Raw genomic sequence first — 24,474 nt, forward strand, 5'->3', positions numbered from 1 at the left:
TATACAGTTACAGATTATAGATATGTAGTTGCATCCATAATCACAATCAAGATATAGAATATTTCTTTCATTTCAGAAAATCCCTGTGGTCCTTTATAGACAACCCCCCCCTCAACTTCTGATCACTGGCAAGTGCTGATCTCTTTTCTGTTGCTATAATTTTTAACCTTTCCAGAACTTCATATAACTGAAGTGTTACATGGTACATCACCTTCTGAGTCTGGGTATTTTTACTTAACATAATGCTTTGGTGACTTACCTATGTTGTTTCAAGTAATAGTAACCTACTCCTTTTGTTGTTGAGTAGCATTCTGTTGTATGGATGGACCACAGCTAGTTCATTCTTTAATCAGTAGACGGACATTTCATTAGTTTCCAGTTTTGGGTAATTTTGAATAAAGTTGCTATGAGCAATTGCATAAAAGCTTTTGTATAATTTGGTTACCTGATGCAGAAAGTCAACCCATTGGAAAAGACCCTGATGCTAGGAAAGATTGAAGATGAAAGGAGAAGGCGGAAGAGGATAAGATGGTTAGATAGCATCACTGACTCAATGGACATGAATTTGAGCAAAGTCTGGGATATAGTGAAGGACAGGGAAGCCTAGTGTGCTGCAGTTCATGGGGTTGCAGAATCAGACACGACTGAGTGACTGAACAACAGCATCAATAAACAAATGTCTTCATTTCTCAAAAGTGGGATTGCTACATAGTGTGTGAATAATATGCTAGCTCTAAAGAAATTTTTCCAAAATGTTCTAATAGTTTCATTTTCACCAGACTTATATGAGAAATCCAGTTGCCAGGCGTCCACACCAACAGTTGAAACTGAATTTATTTTCCTAAACCATTATAACTGCTGTGCTATCTCTTTGCAGCTTTAATTTGAATTTCCCTAATGACTAGTGATGTTGGGCATCCTTTTATATTGTTATTTGCTCAGTCTCTCTTCTTTAGGAAAATATTTGTACAAGTATCTTCTTGTGTTTTTTTTACAATTTTATTTTTATTTATTTATTATTATTTTTTTATTGAAGGCTAATTATTTTACAATATTATATTGGTTGGTTTTGCCATACATTGACATGTACACCCGGGGCAGATTCATGTCGGTTTTTTTGTTTTTATTTTTTAAAAAAATAGTTTTTTCCTATTTTTATTGAGTTGTTTGAGATATTCTGGCTAATATTTAATTATCTTATATGTATTTTAAAATATTTTACACTGCTATATGACTGGACGACTTCACTTTCACTTTCACACATTGGAGAAGGAAATGGCAACCCACTCCAGTGTTCTTGCCTGGAGAATCCCAGGGACGGGGGAGCCTGGTGGGCTTCTGTCTATGGGGTCACACAGAGTCGGACACGACTGAAGTGACTTAGCAGCAGCAGCATATATGTCTTTTTCTCTTTAAGTATTTCTTTCAAAAAACAAATATTTTCTTAGTGCAGAAAAAGCATGAACCATAAAAGAAAACTGATAGATTGAACATATGTTCACAATACAAAGCTGTCTTTAATCTTTCTAGTAAATCTCAAAAGTAGGTGGTATAAGCCCTCCGATTTTGTTATTTTCAAAATTGTCTTTTGTTTTTACTTTTATTTTTAAATTGAAGGATAATTGCTTTACAGAATTTTGTTGTTTATATCAAACCTTTGGCTATTGGTTATCAATTGGGGTTGTCATATAAACTTAGAATTAGCTTATTAATTTCTAAAGAAGTAAATTAAAAAATCTATTTATGTCTGAGATCATGCTGACTCTAAAAGTCATCTGGGAGCAGAACTGGGATCTTAATAACACTGTCCTTTCTAGTCTATCAATGTGATGTACGTTAGAAAATTCAAGAGAAGAAGAAAAGTATTGTATCCCCATCCTTTTGCTTACTATATAGTCTTTCCTCCTCCTAATGTTTCAAGGCTCTTTTTAAAAAATAATTTCTCTGGTCTTTAGAGAACTATTTTAAACCTTTTGTGAGGCTAGGTCTGCCCCTGACAGATTTGCTTAGTTTTTCTTCTATTAAGAATACTTTGATTTCCCTTCCTTGCTGGAGAATATTTTTTCAGACTTTAGAATTCTGGGTAACTTTTATGAGTTTGAAGTGTACTACTTCCTTTTGACTTTCAAGGCTTCTGAATGAAAATCCAGTAATTCAAAAAAAAGTTTCAGCTATTGGTCAGGTATTGTTCTTTCTCACTGCTTTCAAGGTTTTTAACTCTTCAGAAGTTGAGTATGAGGTGTCCCTGTATAGATGTGTTTGGAGGTATATTTAAGGTTTTACTCAGGTTTTAAGTCTGTACTATTGTTTTGTTTTTTTTTTAACCAATTTTGTTAAGATTTCATCCATTCTTGCAAGTTCTTTTTCAATCCCACATACTTTCTTCTTTCTTTACGAAATTCAAATGATACAAAAATTAAATATTTTGTCATAGCCCTACATACCCCGACACTCTATTTATTTATTTTAGTCTATTTTCTGTCTAGTCAAAGCTATGGTTTTTCCAGTAGTCATGTATGGCTGTGAGAGCTGGACTATAAAGAAAGCTGAGCACTGAAGAATTGATGCTTTTGAAGTGTTGTGTTGCAGAAGGCTCTTGAGAACACCTTGGACAGCAAGGAGATCCACCAATTAATCCTAAAGGAAATCAGTCCTGAATATTTGTTGGAAGGACTGATGCTGAAACTGAAACACCAATACTTTGGCCACCTGATGCGAAGAACTGACTCACAGGAAAAGACCCTGATGCTGGGAAAGATTGAAGGGAGGAGAAGGGGTCAACAGAGGATGAGATGGTTGGATGGCATCACCGACTCAATGGACATGAGTTTGGGTAGACTCCGGCAGTTGGTGATGGACAGGGAGGCCTGGCATGTTGCACTCCATGGGGTCTCAAAGAGTCGGACACGACTGAGCGACTGAACTGAATCTGAATTTTCTATCTGTTGTTCAGATTGAGTAATTTCTACTTTTCAATTGTCTGGTCCATTGTTTCTTTTCCCACCGCTTCTATTCTGCCCTGGCTTCCCTAGTAACTCAGCTGGTAAAGGATCCGTCTGCAATGCAGGACACCCCAGTTTGATTCCTGGGTCAGGAAGATCCCCTGGAGAAGGAAAGTCAATCCACTCCAGTATTTTGTTGCTTCCTGAGTGGCTAAGATGGTAAAGAATCTTCCTGCAGTTTGGGAGACATGGGTTCGATCCCTGGGTTGGGAAGATCCCCTGGAGAAGGGAAAGGATACCCACTCCAGTATTCTGGCCTGGGGAATTCCATGGACTATACGAGAGGCTGACAGGACTGAGCGAGTTTCACTTTCACTTTTGATTGCTTGTTTGAATTAATTTTTTAAACCTGATCATTTTATCCTTACTACAAAAATTAATTTTGCTTTTTGTGTCCAATTATCAAAAATCTAATTCTTCAGCCATTTTTAAGTCATCTGTTACAGAATTACCTAGGAATCAAAATTGAACTATAGCACACATCCTTCACTTATTGATTCTTTAATATGCCATAGACATGAGACACAATATTGTACCAATAACTACCAGTGCTCTTACACAGAAAAATATTTCATGATCAGTTTTATATATGTGTGTGTGTGTAATCTTAACTTGGTTCATGGGAAACCAACTGAAGTATTATTCTCCTAACATAATTTCTGTCCCTAGAGCATAATGATAAATTTGAAATCTGACACCTGTGATGCTTTCTTGGATTCCCTTACATTTGGTTAAGCAGTAGCAAGAATTCACAACTCAGTATAATCTGAAACTGCAACTTAGACATCATTCTCTCAGACAAATGTTAGATAAGTGTCTAATATAGAGGGACCTTTGAAGTTCAATGAAATGTATTTCTGCTTTGTTTGCAGTCTTACCATGAGCCCTGAGTCCATGCTGTTGAAATTTAACATTACAACTAACTTCTGCATCTAAAATATCTGACTTTTATTTCAACCAAAATATTGCTGCTGTGTTTACCATATTGTCTTGGTCCTTTTGTGGATGAATCTTCAAACATGCTTCCATCTTTGCCTTGACTAAGTTCTAAACACTGTTTAATGTGGATCTAGATACTGATCACAAAGCCATTTAAACACCAAATTTCCCCTTTCTACTTTCCCACTTATATATTATTTTGTTCTGACTACCTATTATGTATCTACTAATCACCCATTGTTGGAACCATGAATCTTTATCCTCCTGAGCTGAGGTTCTGTTTTTCAATGACACCAGTTGACAGAGTATAAATTCTGACTTTGTGTACATAGAACACTGACTTTGATTTTTCTTTTTGAAATTTAGGTGTACACATTTAAAAACGCTGCATAAATTGCATAACGTAGGCAAAGGTCACTGAGTAGAATACAGTTAATATAAATAATGGCAGCTAGTTTCTCCCAGTTTTATGAATAGTGATTAATTTTTAAATTATTTTCTGCACACTATGGAAAGCATTGTATGTGACTCATTAGTTAGTGAACATTAGCATTTTGGACTATTAGGCCAAAAAGCTTTCAGACATTCATCATTTTACAGATGAGAACAATAAAGCCCATTGAGAGCTTTATACATGCATACATACATATAAGCAAAGCAGTTAATGTTAGATTCAGTTCAAAATGCACACTTCAGAGTCTAAGACTATTGTTTTCGTTTTGGATTAATTTTCTTTAAGAAATGGTTATTTTAAGAAATGAAGATATCAACCTAAACCAGCAGTTGTTAATCAGTATTATAAGATCACTAATTAGAGGCATTTAAAATTTATATTTCTGTTATAACACAGGTGAGGACCACAAACAATAATTGCTTCCAGTCACCCAGAGATACCTTTCATTTAGTGAGATTTAAGCTACTTCCTCACAGATGGACATGTGACAGCATTCCCTGTCAGATACAGTTTTTCCTAACTTCAACATGTGTGCCTCTGTTTTTATATAAAATGGTTCTCTTTCCACCAGCTTGTGATTATTCTCTTGTGAAAGTGAAAGTTTCTCAGTCCTGTCGGACTCTTTGTGACCCCATGGACTATACAGTCCATGGAATTCTCCAGGCCAGAATACTGGAGTGGGTAGCCTTTCTCTTCTCCAGGGGATCTTCCCAACCCAGGAATCAAAGCAGGGTCTCCTGCATTGCAGGCAGATTCTTTATCAACTGAGCTATCAGGGGAGCCCAGGGATACCTACTTTAGTTCATTGTAAAAGTCATTTAGCTCTTATCCTATCATTCCTTATCTCCTAGACACAAACCCAGTGGAACTAATTTTCATTCATCTTCATTTCATCTTCCTGGGATTAGACAAGCTCTGGTATTTTACTATTAGCTATTTTAATTTTAGAGTTGATACATTAATAATGTCATATGTTTTCTTGTAATGAGGTATAACAATGATGGTTTTAACAGTTTTTACTTTCCTGAAAATATTAGTTTGGAAAGTTGGGCTTCTGTTTTGGAAGATTTACTTTTGGTTTGAAAGTTGATGCCAAACTTTCTTCAAGTTCTTTTTGTTAACCCACCTAATAATAACCCAACTTCATTAATGTAGTCTCCTTTCTCTCATGTGGTATGCAATTGTTTGAAGCATTTTTGAGACCATTATCATGGATGTTTTGTAAAAGAAGTAGTACTTTTATACAAGGCAAATATAAATATGCTTATTTTAGGAAAAAAGTTCAATTCATTCTGTATGATAAGTAGATAATAAATGTGCATTTTAGTTACAATTGTTTGGTTCAGTTCAATCGCTCAGTTGTGTCAAACTCTTTGTAACCCCATGGACTGCATTACAATTGTTAGTATATAGGCAATTTGTAAAGAGATTATTTTATGTACTTTTCTAATGATTTGATAGACTCAACCAGTTTCTGAAATTCTACAGTGGTGAATAGAAAATGCAGATCTTCATTTGCAGGTATATGAAATTACACTTAAATGAGATAAAAGCAATATTTTGAAGTGTCATCTAAGCATGAGTTGGACTAAACATATGCAATAAGTAAGCAAACTGTTAATTCAGCCTCTTAAAATGACTATTTCTTATTATAGGATAAATATTAGGCTGTGGGAGTTAAACTGACAGAAATAGGGAAATCTTTTTGAACACTGAGTTTGGAAACAATATATCTTACTTTTTAGGTAAATACATCTGCTGGGAATAAGAAGTATACATTGACATTTCTGGAAAGATTTAAAGTGATGGATATTGATCAGAAATGTTCTCATAATAAGAGAGAGACCTTCACATCCAAGAAGATGAGGTGGCCACTTTTCCAGATTTCTCTTCCTAAATATTGCTGAAAACTCTTAAATTGTATATAAAACAAACATAATAATAAACCTGAAGGCAGAGAAAAGGTAAATAAGTTAGGGACCTTGAGATTCAAACAACAACATGACAGCGAATTCCTTTGGTTATCTTTCTACCTTACATTCTAAAGATGGTGCTGGGAAAGAAAAACCCAGAAATGCAAACAGCCAAAGACAAAACAAAAACAAAAAAACCCCTCAGTCCTCCAAAAATCCTTATTTCTCTAGCCAGATGACCATAAAAGATTGTACTAGCAAGGCAAAACGTTTTAGCAATTAAGTATGCTACTGCAGCCAAACTCCATGAGGTTAAGGGAAGGAAACTCTATATAGTACAAACTTGACCTTTCTCAGCAAAAAACAAGTGGAGAACCTATTCTTCCGCCCTTAAGTGAAAACACTGTCCGTTTCTCATGTTTTTAATCCCATTGCTATAGGCTTATTGTTCATATATGTGTGGATTTATTTCCAGGCCTTTTATTCTGTCCCGTTGATCTATGTGTCTGATTCTGTGCCGGCTATACTGTTTCAGTTACTGTAGCTTTGTATCAGAGGTCGAAACCAGGAGCAAAATATCTCCAGCTTTATTCTTTCTCAAAATTATTTTGTCTGTATGAGGTCTTTCCAGTTTTCATACAAATTTTAGAATTATTTGGTCTAGTTCTGGGAAATATATCATTTGCACTTTGACAGGGATTTCATTGAATGTGAATATTGCTTTGGGATGTATGAACATTATAACAATACTAATTCTTCCAATCCATGAGCACAAGACGTCTTCCCAGTTGTGTGTATCTTCTTCAGTTTCATTCCTCAGTGTTTTATTGTTTTCAGTGTACAGATCTTTTACCTCCGTGTGTGTGTGTGTGTGTGTGTGTCTGACTGTTTGCAACCCTTTGGACCGTAGGGCACCAGGCTCCTCTGTCCATGGGATTTTCCAGGCAAGAACACTGGAGTGGGTTGCCTTTTCCTCCTCCAGGGGATCTTCCCAACCCAGGAATCAAACCTGCATCTCCTATGTATCCTGCATTGCAGGCAGATTTTTTATCCACTGAGCCATCGGGAAAGCTTTACCTCCTTGGTCAAATTTACTCCCAGGCATTTTATTCTTTTTGAGTCAATTATAAATGGGATTGTTTTCTTAATTTCTTTTTCTGATAGTTTATTAGTGTATAAAATGCCACAGGTTTATGTTTATTGATTTTGTATCCTGCAACTTTATTGAATTCATTTATTAGTTCAAAGAGTTTTCAGTGCAATCTTTAGGGTTTCAGCATATAGTTTTGTTTATTCTGCAAATAAAGACAATTTTACTTTTCCCTTTCCAACTGGAATGCTTTTTTCCCTTGCCTAATTGCTATGGCTAGGATTTTTAATACCATGATGAATAACAGTGGCCAGAATATCTTTCTCTTGTCCATAATCTTAGAGGAGAAACTTTCAATTTTTTGCTGTTAAGTATGATATTATTTGTGGGTTTGTCATATATAGCCTTTTTATGTTGAAATACGCTCCCTTTATACCTACTATTTTGAGATTTTTCACCATAGGTGGATGTTAAATTATTTTCAAATGCTTCTTCTGAATCTATTTAGATCCTCATATGATTTTCATCCTTCATTTTTTTACTGTGATGTGTCACGTTGACTGATCTGCTGATCTTGTACTAAGTTTGAACTACTCTTGCACCTCTGTAATAAATCCCACTTGATCATGGCATAAGAACTTTTAATGTTTATTGAATTTAGTTTACTAACATTTGTTGAGGAGTTTACATCTATGGTCATCAAGGATCCAGGCCTGAATGTTCTTTTATTTGGGGGGGAGGGGGGTTGATCTTTTCTGCTTATGGAATTGGCACTTCTTAAAATGTGTTTGGAAGGTTTCCCTCCTCTTCAATTGTTTGGAAAACTTTTAAAAGGATAGGGGAATTAAATATGCTTTGAATGTTTTGTAGAATTCACCAGTGAGGCCATTTGGTCCTGAACTTTTGTGTTGGGAGCTGTTTGATTACTCTTTCCATCTCATTATTGGTAATTAGTCTATTTAAATTTCCTACTCCTTCATTATTCAGGGCTGAAAAACTATTTCTAGAATTTTTTTATTTATTCCAGGTTGTCCAATTTGCTGGAGTGTAATTGTTTATAGTAGTCTCTTATGATTCTTTGTATTTCTATGGTATCAGCTGTAACTTATTCTTAACCATATTTGCAAAAATATAAATTTGAAATGGTCATTATATTACCTATCATATCAAATACTCACTTTGCCTAAATAATACCTTCTTGGAGCCCTTTGTTTCCCAATTTTTATTAGATTTTTTTTTTTTTTTTTTGGCTTGCAGCATTGTTAATCATGAGGATTCTCATTAATTTTTTTGATGACATCAAATGTTTTTGCATATCTTTTGTTTATTCCTCTAAGTAGCTCACTTTCTCATTTAATTAAATCTATTCTCAAATCACCTTTAAAAAGGAGATGGCCTCAGAAAAAGTTAAAGGGGTATATTATGTGAGGATATTTTGTTGTTCTTTCTAATGACTGACTCAATATTTTGAAGGAATATGATTACAATATGTTTAATCAAGACTTCCAGGAGAAATACCAATAACTTCTGCTGTGCAGATGACACCACCCTTATGGCAGAAAGAAAAGAGGAACTAAAGAGCTTGATGAAAGTGAAAGAGGAGAGTGAAAAAAAGTTGGCTTAAAGCTCAACATTCAAAACACTAAGGTCATGACATCTGGTCCCATCACTTCATGGCAAATAGAAGGGGAAATGATGAAAACAGTGACAGACTTAATTTTCTTGGGCTCTAAAATCACTGCAGATGGTGACTGAAGGCACGGAATAAAAGGACGCTTGTTTCTTGGAAGAAAAGCTGTGATAAACATAGACAGCATATTAAAAAGCGGAGACATTAATGCCAACAAAGGTCCATGTCGTCAAAGCTATGATTGTTCCAGTAATCATGTATGGATGTGAGAGTTAGGCCATAAAGAAGACTGAGCATTGAACTGATGCTTTTGAACTGTCCTGTCGGAGAAAACTCTTGAGATTCCGCTGGACTGCAAGGAGAGCCAACCAGTCAATCCTAAAGGAAATCAGTCCTGAATATTCATCAGAAGGAATGATGCTGAAACTGAAACTCCAATACTTTGGCCACCTGATGCAAAGAACTGACTCATTGGAAAAACCTTGATGCTGGGAAAGATTGAAGGCAGGAGGAGAAGGAGATGACAGAAGATGAGATAGTTGGATGGCATCACCAACTCAATGGACATGAGTTTGAATAAGTTCAGGAGTTGGTGCTGGACAGGGAAGCCTGGCTGCAGTCCATGGGGTCGCAAAGAGTCGGACATGACTGAGTGACAAAACTGAGCTGATTTATATTTATTCTCTAAAATTTGGGTCTATTCCCTGTCTTTTCTAATACTTAGAATTGCTATTGAGACATCTAAATTTTAACTCATTGTTATTCCTTTTGTATGATGCCTCATTTTTTTTTTCTTTTTTTCCTGATTTTTTGGGACTTTTTAAAATTTCACTTAATGTAAGCTGAAACTCCAATACTTTGGCCACCTCATGCGACGAGTTGACTCACTGGAAAAGACTCTGATGCTGGGAGGGATTGGGGGCAGGAGGAGAAGGGGACAACAGAGAATGAGATGGCTGGATGGCATCACCAGCTCGATGGACATGAGTTTGAGTGAACTCCAGGAGCTGGTGATGGACAGGGAGGCCTGGTGTGCTGTGATTCATGGGGTCGCAAAGAGTCTGACATGACTGAGTGACTGAACTGAACTGAACTGAAGCTTTGGTCTTCATTAATTTACATCTTTCAGCATCTAGTAGACCATCTATTTACTATTTATTTAATAATATGCAATATTCTGTGTTTTCTGTTCCTTTTTTAATCAGTATTAACTGCATGTTGACCATCACATACAACTCATGCCTTTGAGTATTTAGAGAAGTCTCCCACTTTAATATTAACAATTTATCTACTTATTATTTTAATTTGCCTATCATATTTTAAATTTTTAAAAGCACTATATTATTTTAAATTTTCATTTTTAAATGGCCTTATTTTTGTTTTATAAATTCAATACCTAATATAAACTTAAATAACTTTGAAGATATTATTTAGATTGTTATTGTTGTTATCTCAGTTTGCCTGAAAAAATTTTTCAGGAGAAATGTTCACCATGGTGCATCTTAGACTTTCTCTGTCATGACACACTTTCCTCAAAGTATTAGTCATTTAGCTGTGTCTGACTCTTTGCAACCCTGTGAACTATAGCCTGCCAGGTTCCTCTGTCCTTGGGATTTCCAGGCAAGAATACTGGAATAGATTGCCATTTCCTTCTCCAGGGTATCTTCTCAACCCACGACCATTCTCAAGCAGCTGATTAATTATTAAATGTCCAATCATATTTTAGAATGAAACAGAGGCACGTGTTTGAGAGATTTCAGTGTGTAGAAGTAGTTTGTTTCTAGCAAGAAACTGGTGGTTATAATAAAATTCACATTGCCAAAAATTAGATAGATTTTCTCTGATATAGCAGTGAATTAGTTTCTAGGGATACCACAATTATCACCAAAATTTGATAATTTGTATACTTAAAACAACAGAAATTTGTTCTCTCACAGTTTTTACTATAAGCCTAAAATCAAGATGTTGGTAGAACCGCACTACCTCTGAAGACTCTTGAGGAGAATTATTCTTTGCCTCTTCAATATTCTGATATGCCCATGCAATACTTGACTTGGAATTGCATAACTCCAAACTCGTCTTCTACCTTCACATGACTTTCACCTATCTGTCTATGTCTTCTCTTCTTATACGGATACTCTTCATTGGATTTGGTGCCCACTTAGAAAATCTGGGATGATCTTATCTAGAGATGCTTCATTAAATCTGCAAGGATCTTTTTCCAAATAAGGACAAATTCAGAGTCTGAGTAAATATATCTTAGGATGCCACCATTCAGCCTACTACCAATAATATACAGTAATCCCCTCAAGAATCTTAAATGAAGACTACTTGTTAAAAGATTCCTTTTAGAACAGGAGAAAAATTCACTTTTTTTCTGGGTTTTGGTGAGAAATATTTTTGTTATCATGATTTAAGCATGAAGAGTGAAATGGTTGGAAGTTCTTCTGAATACTTCAGTTTATCTCATTCTTCTCAGCCTCTCCTCTCCATTATGGTCTCAGTTGCATTTGCCATTTTTGATACTGAAGCTACTCTTGTATTCTGCCATAGAGGTTATTACTCTTGTCAGTGTACTCCACTCAAATACATAGCATAGTATTCATAAGAGTTGCCATAACATAGCTTTCTTCTTCATGGTCCTTCATCTGTATTTTTCTACCTACATTTTCTTCTCCAAAAAACTTTAAAAACCTGAGGTTTACAAATCTCTCTCATTTTTTTGTTGATGAAGGATTACAATTAAAAATATATAAACTATTCAGTTCAGTTCAGTTCAGTCGCTCAGTCGTGTCCGACTCTCCACAAACCCATGAATCACAGCACGCCAGGCCTCCCTGTCCATCACCAACCCCCGGAGTACACTCAAACTCATGCCCACAGAGTCGGTGATGCCATCCAGCCATCTCATTCTCGGTCTTCCCCTTCTCGTCCCACCCCCAACCTTTCCCAGCATCAGAGTCTTTTCCAGTGAGTCAACTTGTCGCATGAGGTGGCCAAAGTATTGCAGTTTCAGCTTTAGCATCAGTCCCTCCAATGAACATCCAGGATTGATCTCCTTTAGAATGGACTGGTTGGATCTCCTTGCAGAATAAGGGACTCTCAAGAGTCTTCTCCAACACCACAGTTCAAAAGCATCGATTCTTCGGTGATCAGCCTTCTTCACAGTCCAACTCTCACATCCATACATGACCCCGGGAAAAACCATTGCCTTGACTAGACGGACCTTGGTTGGCAAAGTAATGTCTCTGCTTTTTAATATACTATCAAAGTTGGTCATAACTTTCCTTCCAAGGAGCAAGCGTCTTTTAATTTCATGGCTGCAATCAGCATCTGCAGTGATTTTGGAGCCCAAAAAAATAAAGTCTGACACTGTTTCCACTTTTTTTCCATCTATTTCCCATGAAGTGATGGGACCAGATGCCATGATCTTTGTTTTCTGAATGTTGAGCTTCAAGCCAACTTTTTCACTCTCCTCTTTCACTTTCATCAAGAGGCTTTTGAGTTCCTCTTCACTTTCTGCCATAAGGGTGGTGTCATCTGCATATCTGAGGTTATTGATATTTCTCCCAGCAATCTTGATTCCAGCTTGTGCTTCTTCCAGCCCAGCATTCCTCATGATGTACTCTGCATATAAGTTAAATAAGCAAGGTGACAATATACAACCTTGACGTACACCTTTTCCTATTTGGAACCAGTCTGTTGTTCCATGTCCAGTTCTAACTGTTGCTTCCTGACCTGCATACAGGTTTCTCAAGAGGTAGGTCAGGTGGTCTGTGATTCCCATCTCTTGAAGAATGTTCCACAGTTTATTGTGATCCACACAGTCAAAGGCTTTGGCATAGTCAATGAAGCAGAAATAGATGTTTCTCTGTAACTCTCTTGCTTTCTCCATGATCCAGCGGATGTTGGCAATTTGATCTCTGGTGCCTCTGCCTTTTCTAAAACCTGCTTGAACATCTGGGAGTTCACGGTTTACATACTGCTGAAGCCTAGCTTGGAGAATTTTGAGCATGACTTTACTAGTGTGTGAGATGAGTGCAATTGTGCGGTAGTTTGAGCATTCTTTGGCATTGCCTTTCTTTGGGATTGGAATGAAGACTGACCTCTTCCAGTCTATTATTTATATGAAATCTCATATAAAGAGGTAAAAAAGCTTATCCTGATTTATGGTAAATATAAGTGTTCTAATGATAAATCACATTCTAAGTCTTAGTGTTCTTTATGAAATACAAGTTCAAATTACACTTAATATTATCATTTGCAAGATTAAATGCTATATGTGTAAGAAAATTGACTATATGGTCTAAGATTGTCTATATGGAAGGGTTCAATAAATATTAACTATTATAGAAAATAAGTCTCTATCCAGATATTTAAAGAATTGGTAAATCATTTGAAAATTTATCAAATAAATATATTCACTTAGATTTTCCAATAGATCATTTGCTTATTTCAGTTCAGTTCAGTTCAGTCGCTCAGTCGTGTCCAACTCTCCGCGACCCCATGAATTACAGCACGCCAGGCCTCCCTTCCATCACCAACTCCCGGAGTTCACTCAAACTCATGTCCACAGAGTTGGTGATGCCATCCAGCCATCTCATTCTCCATCGTCCCCTTCTCCTGCTGCCCCCAACCTTTCCCAGCATCAGAGTCTTTTCCAGTGAGTCAACTCGTCGCATGAAGTGGCCAAAGTATTGCAGTTTCAGCTTCATCATCAGTCCCTCCAATGAACACCCAGGATTGATCTCCTTTAGAATGGACTGGTTGGAATTCCTTGCAGTAGAAGGGACTCTCAAGAGTCTTCTCCAGCACCACAGTTCAAAAGCATCAATTCTTTGGCGATCAGCTTTCTTCACAGTCCAACTCTCACATCCATACATGACCATTCCATACATGACCATGGGAAAAACCATTGCCTTGACTAGATGGACCTTGGTTGGCAAAGTAATGTCTCTGCTTTTTAATATACTATCAAGGTTGGTCATAACTTTCCATCCAAGGAGCAAGCGTCTTTTAATTTCATGGCTGCAATCAGCATCTGCAGTGATTTTGGAGCCCAAAATCCTGTAGATATTAATTATCACAGATTTTGTTACATTCATTTGCTACTGAAACATCAACTAAATGCAACAATGTCTTGTTTTTAATCTCAATATAATTTCCTGGAACTTGCCAAAATAGCATTTGTCATTTCCCATCCCACCAACTTTGAAAGGAATATACATTAATATATAAATAAAATTTGTGTAGTTCTTCTCGTTAAATTTTTCATGAATTAATCAATTTAAAGAGAAAGTGTGCAGATCATACCACTTGATATTTAAAAATTAATAACTACAAGCTGAATTTTTAAAGACAGTCATAATTTACTGTTATACTTGAATAAATTATATAGCATTCAAGGACAATTGTTTATCATTTTAAAAATTAGGCAACTCAGTTTCCCCTTGGGGAAAAAAAAGTTGATTTTCTGTTTATTGAAGTTAATTAAAGTGTAAAAGTAAAATCTTCTCACTGTCTGCAAGGCAAGAAGTTACTTTAATTCTGAGTCTATAGTAGTCATGCCAAAGCAATAAGAGTAGCTATTGTGTTTAGTAATAAGTAGATTTTGGAGTATAAGTCTTTAATAGATGAGAATGTGTTTTGTTTTAATCTGTATCCATAATGATGAAACAGTCCAGGCACACAGTGGGCACTCAATATATGGGTACTAACATAACACTTTTACTATTATTCATGGTCAACTGTCAGTCAAGTGAATTTTTGGAAAATGTGTCCTACATAAAGCAATAACATTAAGATGCTACATTTATATATAAATACAGTTCTAAGATAAAACTTCAAAACTATACTGTTTTGTTGTTTTAGTCACTAAGTCATCTCTGATTCTTTGTGACCCTATGGACTGTAGCCTGCCAGATCCTCTGTCCACTGAATTTCCCAGGCAATAGTACTGCAGTGAATTATCATTTCCTTCTCCAGGGGATCTTCCCAACCCAGGGATTGAACCCATGTCTCTTGCATTGACAGGTGGATTCTTTACCACTGATCCACCAGAGAAGACTATACATATGACAATATTTGGCTTTGAAATTGAGGTAGTAGATACTTTTCCTCATATATTTCTGTTTTTAAAGTAACAATTATTTATTGAGTACATATTATATGACTCACAGTACCTAGCGAAGGTAGCACACAAAACAGTAAGTCATCTTTCCTCCACTGAAAAAGACTACTGCTTCATTAGTGAGATGTGGGCTTGCTCATTAGAAAAACATCTAAGTATCCAAAATTTTGGTTAAATAAAATAATTTCATTAAATGAATTTGTAGACTATAAAAAATAATCTTGTGGGTATGTGTGTGTGCTCAGTTGTGTTTGATTTTGTTACCCGCCAGGCTCCTCTGTCCATGAGATTTTCCAGGCAAGAATATTGGAGTTGCCTTTTTTTCCTCCAGGGACTCTTACTGACCCAGGGATCAAACCCACAATCTCCTGAATTGACAGATGGATTCTTCACCACTCAGCCACTTGGGAAGCTCCCCATATAAAATCGTCTTACATAAGAATATTTAATGTCATGGGACATATTTATGACAAGTATAGGTCATCGAACAATACATATAATACCTTGGCAATTTTGCTGAAAGAAAAAGCAAAACAAACTATTCACTGAAATGTTAGTGGTTGTTACCTTTTGTTGGAAGTACTTGTTTTCATTTTAAAATGTTTCTATGTTTCATTAATGCTGTAATTAATTTAAAAATAGAGTACAGTTAGAAAATAGTATTCAAACAACGGATTCTAGATTTAATTGCAGAAATGAGGAGAGTGAGGTTAATACAACTAAATTGTTGAGGCTAATAACAGTCATTAGCATTAATTTGGAAGCAAATCATGTTTTATCTTGAGACAAGTATTCTGCACTGCTAAGCACACTCACAAAATATGTCTTTGAATATAGCATTCTGATAATTATACAATGGCATGACTACTTTCATGCAAACATTTGATGTGGAAACACTTTGATAAGACATAAGAAGTCATTTCTATTGAATTTCATTTTTTAAGTATAAGGAATGTAAAAAACAGGCATTCACACTACATCTATGACTAACACCTAAATTATCGATTACCATGCCTACATGTTAGTGGTGAGTAGAGCTCAGAAATAGAATGTACTAGACATGGGTGATAGATCAGAAAAGAAATAAGAATTGAGCATTTATGTTAAAAAAAAAAAAAACCAGCAGCATTGTTTTGATAGAAGATGAAATGCATCTTAATCTTCCAATGTTAGAGTCCATGATGGAACAACCAGGACCAGGCTTCCTGCTTTAAGTCACCAGAAAAAAATATACAAAATATATGAAGCTGTCTTACAATTCTGGACAGCACATAATTCTGGATCTGTGTCCATCAGAGATGATCAACAAACAAAAGTAACTTTTTTTTCTTTTTTTTAAAAATTTATTTATTTTAATTGGAGGCTAATTACATTATTGTATTGGTTTTGCCGTACATTGACATGTACACCTGGGGCAGATTCAAAAGTACTTTAAAAAGGCCTGGGTTTCTCACTAAAGGTATCTTCCAGCTGCAGAGAGGGAGTACGGTCACCAGCAGGATATGATGATATTGCCAATTAGGGAATCAGAGAACAGAGTCAGTGAGACTGTGGGAGATGGAAGTTGCAGAGTTCCAAGTTACAGGAAAAACGTTCAAAATCTGAATAGGGTGTTCTCTAGAATCTTTGCTAAATACGTAACAGTAGATGTAGAAGGAAACACTATGAATAGAGCAAAGTGCAACCTGGGAACAGTGAAACTGAACAGTTTCCAAACATTCCCCAGGGATAGGAATCATCTGACAATAAAGAGATGGAAAATATCCCACTGTGAAAAACTAATCATCAGAAAGTAAAGTTGCTATCTTTCTGTCCAAAAAAGGAATACCTTTTAAAATGGTAAATGTATAAATTTGTTATGAAGATGTAAAAATGAATCATGTCAAAGTGCCGCGTGTGTGCATCTGTGTTAAGAACACATGAGATCTACCTCTGAACAAAAATTTTAAATATACAATACACCTTAACATATAGATTAATTCACCTTAAGATTATTCACATTAACTTGGGGTTGGCCAAAAAATTTGTTTGAGATCTTATGGAAAAACCTGAGTGAACTTTATGGTAAACCCAATATATGTAATGTTATGAGAATTCCTATTCAATAAAGGTTTAGAAGAGTCAGTTCAGGTTTGTATAAAATGCTTTCATTCACTTATCTAATAGTTTGATTACATGAGAAAACAGTTGTTTGTTTTAGTGTAGCAATTCTAAATTATAAATATAGTCATAAATTCAACAACAAAATCATTCATGGAATACTTATAATCATTTCACAAAACATGATAAACTTGTACTACATTAAATAAATAATTAAAAATTCACATTTGTGAAATTTGTTATGGTTTGTGATTATAACAACAGTATATGACATTGTCATTTTTCATAGATAAAATTATTCTCTTTACAGACTTCATTCATCTTTGTTTCAAAACATCTTTATCAAAGAAAATGTTCAGATGCAATATATTTAAATTACTGATCAATATTTATTTTCAAACACTGAAATATTACTGCTGCTGCTGCTAAGTGGCTTCAGTCATGTCCGACTCTGTGCGACCCCACAGACGGCAGCCCACCAGGCTCCCCCGTCCCTGGGATTCTCCAGGCAAGAACACTGGAGTGGGTTGCCATTTCCTTCTCCAATGCATGAAAGTGAAAAGCGAAAGTGAAGTCTCTCAGTCGTGTCCGACTCTTAGCGACCCCATGGACTGCAGCCTACCAGGCTCCTCTGTTCATGGGATTTTCCAGGCAACAGTACTGGAATGGGTTGCCATTGCCTTCTCCGTGAAATATTACTATTGTCAGTATAATCAAGTCTCACAAATTTCTTAATTAGATACGATGTTATAGATATTATTATTTTGGTTTTGAAAGTAGTTCTACAGTAATGATCTAGTTGTTGCTTTCCTTAATGCACTTCTCATTGTTCTAGGCACCTTTTTCTCATGAAGCTTCTTCTCTTCCAACATTTAAGAAAAATTTTGTTCTGTTGGGTATCTTTTAAAGTAGTGTAAAAGTTAATACTAACTGTAGTTTTAGTTTCTCACTAAAACTACATAACCACCATAATTAATCAGTAGCATTTTTGTATTTTTTATGTAAATAAACATTACAAATCCAGGCTATGAAATGTATACTTGTCCCCCCTAACTAAAACAGTTTTATAAATATTGGTGTTTTGGTTCCTATGCAACCAGTACTTCTGACTTCTGTGTAGATAGACTGGATGACCATTTGATATCATTCTAGTCATTTTATTTTAATATATGTTATAATTCTCAAGTTAATTATGGTGAATAATTTATTCATGTTAACATTTTAAAAGGCTGAGGATTTACTCTATTATATGATAGTATCATTTCTGTAAAGCACACATAAGCTGTAGAAAGTCTATGGGATTACGCAGTTTAAGGATGAACAGGAGAAAATAGCTCTTTCAATGTAAGCCACTGGTGTGGATTATTATATATATTGTAATTCATCTATATAAATTTTATTGAAATAACCCTAGGAGTGAATCAAGATGAGCAAAAAGCAAAAGCAAAGCAAAAAAAAAAATAGTCTATTACTCTATGTTAGAGGGTTTGTTTTCCAGTACAAATAAAGACAAATTCCACTTTGTGTTTTTAGTAAGATGGAAGCCCGAAAGTGAAGTTACTATGCTACTGAATATAAAATTTTAATATTGATAGCGTACCAAAAACACTAGCATCCAAAGATACTCTGTTCACTACTTTTGCTTGACAAAGTTGAGGACTTATAACCACCAAAAAATTTTCTACCCACCAAAAAATTGTTACTATTTTACACCAAGCTCTGATACAAGCTACTGATATGATAACAGGTTCATTTCTATATCATAGACTTTACTGTTCTGGGACATGGTCTGTGACTTTATGGGAACCATCAAATTAGTACCCATAAGTGCTGAGGCTACATTTTTCCCTTGGTCTGTTTGAAAAAGGACATCAGTTGCATTCCATAAACTTGTTCATAGAAAAATAAAATCTGCATTTAAAAAGGTATCATGTAAATGACTTGTTATCCATTTTATTCACTTCATCATGATTCTATTTTCATTAATTTAATCAATATTGGTTATTTTTTCCAATGACAAGTGTAGTGTCCTGTTTTATAAAAAGCAATTGATAAATGCTTTAGAGCTATACTGAAAGGAATTTTAGCAGTTAAACATATCATAATGAAAAGAATATTATTAAAGTAAGAGCAGCATGGCAATTATTTGTAATCATGGTTTATTTAGCACTGTAATTATGCTGGGTGCACTGAAATCTCCAGTTTCTGGTAGTTTGTGACTTATGCTCAACCCCCTACGGAGATTGCCCCCAGAATTATACAGATTTTAAAAATAATAAATTTATATCACCAGTTCCAATAAAATAAATACATTTTAAATGCCTAATTTTCTCAGAATGCCCCATGCATTCTAGTGGAATTAATCTGATATTTCTTAGCTTGGGCAGGAAATACACAGAGCAGCAAAGGAGAAAATACAGGTGAAGTTAGTACTATGCCCAGAACATAGGAAGTATTCAGTAGGTATATTGTATTCTCATTGTCATTATTATTTTTCTCTCCAAACAATTAAAACCTAACCTACTCTTGATTTTTCAAATATTGTAATATATTATCTTAAAGACCATATTTTTTTTTATATCACACAGGTTTGGCATCACAAGCCTAGGAACATAGCTGGTATTCAATAAATACATCAAAAACTGGACTCAAGTTCCCTTTCAACTTTAAAATATTGTGAGTCCCTGGATGGTATTGAAGTGGTGACTTGTTATCTATACTCTGAAGGCAAGTCATTTGGAGCAGCGTAGCTCAATTTAACATAAAAGATACCTGATTGAATTGTGTCAGTTGTTTGTTTACTAACAGGGGGGTAGATATTGTTTACTGGTGTCCAGAGGTTAGCTTTTGCCTTTTGCAAGGCTCTAAAGAAATCCAACAACTTCAATGAAATAAGATCGGACTCCTATGGGAAACTAAATCTACAGAAGAGGTATCAATTCAGTTCAGTCGTGCAGTTGTATCAGACTCTGTGTCCCCATGGACAGCAACACACCAGACTTCCCTGTCTATCACCAATGCTTACTCAAAATCATGTCCATCGTGTAGGTGATGCCATCCAACCATCCCATCCTCTGTCGTCCCCTTCTCCTCCTGTCTTCAATCTTTCCCAGAATCAGGGTATTTTCCAGTGAGTCAGTTCTTCGCATCCGGTGGCCAAAGTATTGGAGTTTCAGCTTCAGCATCAGTCCTTCCAGTGAATACTCAGAACTGATTTCCTTAAGGATGGACTGGTTGGATCTCCTTGCAGTCCAAGGGACTCTCAAGAATATTTTGCAACATCATAGTTCAAAAGCATCAATTCTTCAGTGCTAAGCTTTCTTTATAGTCCAGCTCTCACATCCATACATGACTACTGGAAAAACCATAGCTCTGACTAGATGGACATTTATTGGCAAATAATGTCTTTATTTTTTAATATGCTGTCTAGGTTGGTCATCAATTTTCTTCCAAGTAACAAGCGTCTTTTAATTTCATGGTTTCAGTCACCATCTGCAGTGATTTTGAAGCCTAAAAAAATAGAATCTTTCATTGTTTCCACTGTTTCCCCATCTACTTGCCATGAAGTGATGGGACCGGATGCTATGATCTTAGTTTTCTGAATGTTGAGCTTTAACCCAACTTTTTCACTCTTCTCTTTCACTTTCATCAAGAGGCTCTTTTCCAGTTCTTCTTCACTTTCTGCCATAAGGGTGGTGTCATCTGCATATCTGAGGTTATTGATATTTCTCCCAGCAATCTTTATTCCGGCTTTTGTTTCATCCATCCCAGCATTTTGCATGATTTACTCTGCATATAAGTTAAATAAGCAGGGTGACAATATACAGTCTTGACATACTCCTTTCCCGATTTTGAACCAGTCTGTTCAGTTCTGTTCCATTTCCAGTTCTAACTCTTGCTTCCTGACTTGCATACAGATTTCTCAGGAGGCAGGTCAGGTGGTCTGGTATTCCCACCTCTTTCAGAATTTTCTACAGTTTGTTGTGATCCACACAAAGGCTTTGGCATAGTCAATTATGCAGAAGTAGATGTTTTTCTGGAACTCCCTTGCTTTTTAAATGACCCAACAGATGTTGGCAATTTGATATCTTTTCTAAGTCCAACTTGAACATCTGAAAGTTCACAGTTCACGTATTGTTGAAGCCTGACTTGGAGAATTTTGAGCATTATTTTGTTAGTGTGTGAGATAGATACCACAGAAAGAAATCTCAATCTAAGCATGTGGGGATGACCCAGAGGGAGGATAAAGGGAGGAGGGAGGTGGGAGGGCGGTTCAGGAGGGGGAACTTATGTAAACCCGGGGCAAATTCATATCAATGTATGGCAAAACCAACCAATATAATATTGTAAAATAATTTGCCTCCAATAAAAAATAAATTAATTGCCTAAAAAAATAAATAAATAAATAAGATTAAAAGGGGCAATTCCTTTAAAAGCACTTTGAATGACAGCTGAAGAACCTGACCAAAAGCCATCGGATATTTATTCCTTTTGGCTCTACAAAGGTGAAACTATGTAGGAGCTATGTATTATACCACAGTTATTTTTTCAGGCTTCTGGTCTTTGCCAACTCCATTTTCCTGTGCTTCTGATATTTATTTGATGATCTCAGTGTGCTTTTATGTCTCCCTGAACATGTTTCTTGTTTGTTTAGAATGTATCTCTTTCAAAGGTGATCAATATAAATCCCCTAAGACTCTGAATCTTTCTTCAGAGATTAATTTCAAAGCATTTTCTTGTTTTGAAATTGAGTAACATTTAATTCTGATTATCCTTACACTGTTTTTTCAATGGAAGGATCTAAACCTATATTATTCAAAAAGAATTTAGATTTGAAGCAATTTTTAAAATTTTGTTTCCAAAGAATTGTCTCATTTTTATATTAAATTTTGTTTTGAATTTCTAAGTTTTTATGCATCAGCCTACATCTTATTCTTGCTGTTCAGTTCAGTTCAGTTCAGTTCAGTCGCTCAGTCATGTCCGACTCTCCGCGACCCATGCGACGAGTTGACTCACTGGAAAAGACTCTGATTCTTGCTGTAAACACTGCAAAATTTTATGTTTCAGTTCATTCTATAAACAACCACTAATTGATTAATCATATATTATTTACTAGATCAATCTATGCATTTCATTCACATTCAGTTTAAACTAATGATGGCTTCTACATAACTGGCATAGCTCCTAAAATCAGAGGTCTGTGGGGTTGAGAGGAGGGGACTCCATATACAGAGGCTAGTCATTATTGACATGAAATAATATATCTTACACATGTTATGCTCTTTTTTGTATTTTTGTTCTGTTTCTCTCTTTCCTTCTTCTTCTTTTTATTTTTTTGTATGATCAAGGAGACCAGATGACCAGTTTGACCAGCACAATCCATTTTACAACAGTTGTCTGGAATAATTGTTACCACTGCTTTCATTCTCAAAAGTATCTTTATTTGGATGATAAATTGTATGGTAATTCACAGAGCACTCAAGTGGAGGCAAATTCCTCTTCACTTGTTGGATCAACCACATATCTTGTGTTCTGCAGAGTCATCTAGAAACATGCCTTCTATGAATTAGGGGCTTTAATCTCTGTAAACCACTCTCTTGATTATAATGTGCTTTTGAACTGTGGTGCTGGAGAAGACTCTTGAGAGTCCCTTGGACTGCAAGGAGATCCAATCAGTCCATTCTAAAGGAGATCAATCCTGGGTGTTCATTGGAAGGACTGATGCTGAAGCTGAAACTCCAATACTTTGGCCACCTCATGCGATGAGTTGACTCACTGGAAAAGACTCTGATGCTGGGAGGGATTGGGGGCGGGAGGAGAAGGGGACGACGGAGAATGAGATGGCTGGATGGCATCACCGATTCTGTGGACATGAGTTTGAGTGAACTCCGGGAGTTGGTGATGGACAGGGAGGCCTGGCGTGCTGTGATTCATGGGGTCGCAAAGAGTTGGACACGACTGAGAGACTGAACTGAACTGAACTGACTGATAAACCCAAAGGTGAATATGAATTGAAATTGAAAGATAATATAAAATACTTGGCAGTCACACATTTCTTATTGAGTTTCTAGTTTTAGGGAAAACTACTATTACATAATTTCATTATAATTGATTTAGAGAAGAAATTGGCAATAGAATAAAAAAGGAAGAAGAAATGTTAAAGTATTCTCTTTTGATTTAAAAAGTAAACTAGCTTTTTATTAACAAGTGGGGGGAGAAATGAGAATTTGATCTACATATTAGATTTCTCTAAAGAATGAACCCATTAGTTAAGGCCTATCTTCTAAAATATGAAGGAAATATCTTCCTTCATTACACTTAAGATCAGAAGTTTCCAAGTCAGTGCTTTAAAGATTGAACTGGTTTTCAAAAACTTTCAGAGATATAAACTAATAAGATATTATTCTCAATAATATTATAAACTAGTAATTTTAAAAGTTTTATGTCCTTGCTTTTTTCTAACTGAATTAATATTTATTCTTTTCAAACTTTAACAAACTGTGTGATTAACATTCTATAAAATTATTATTCTTAGATCATTTAATTTCATATAAAATTAATAGCCTATAAAGAAAATTCAGTTTAATTAACTGATTCTATTGTTGTTAAAAATAAAGTATTCTGAAATTTTTTCTCTAATTAATTGCTTTTACCTAAAAACTCTTTTGTCATATTAGCAACTTAAAAGTATTTATTTGCTGTATTGAAGAGCATCACTTGTACCCCTTTAAAGCATAAATAGTGTTTTTTATTATATGAGTTAATTTTTCTTCTGCTATACATAAGCTTCAGCTTCTTTGAGTTTCTTAAAAGTGCCAGTATTTTGCTTCAAGTCCCCTATTTTGTTTCTTCCTGAATCAACTCTTCAGTAAACTGAGTCACACCCATGCTATATAACATAAAGTACATTTTGATGCTCTTTAGTGAAATTAGCATATTATATTCCAATAAATATACAAACTTTCCTACTACATTTTAATTGGTTTTTTTTGTTGTTCATTTTGTTGTTGTTCAGTCACTAAGTTGTGTCCAACTCTTTGTGACCCCTTGGACTGCAGCACACCAGGCTTCTCTGTCCTCTACTATCTACCCATAGTTTCCTCAGATCCGTGTTCATTGAGTTGGTGATGCTATCCAACAATCTTCTCCTCTGCTGCTCCTTTCTCCTTTGGCCTTCAATCTTTCCCAGCATCAGGGCCTCTTCCAATAAGTTGGC

Source organism: Moschus berezovskii, chromosome 11, assembly GCF_049115385.1.
Source record: "Moschus berezovskii isolate FMDL1 chromosome 11, NW_MosBer_1.0, whole genome shotgun sequence".
NCBI classification, from domain to species: domain Eukaryota; kingdom Metazoa; phylum Chordata; class Mammalia; order Artiodactyla; family Moschidae; genus Moschus; species Moschus berezovskii.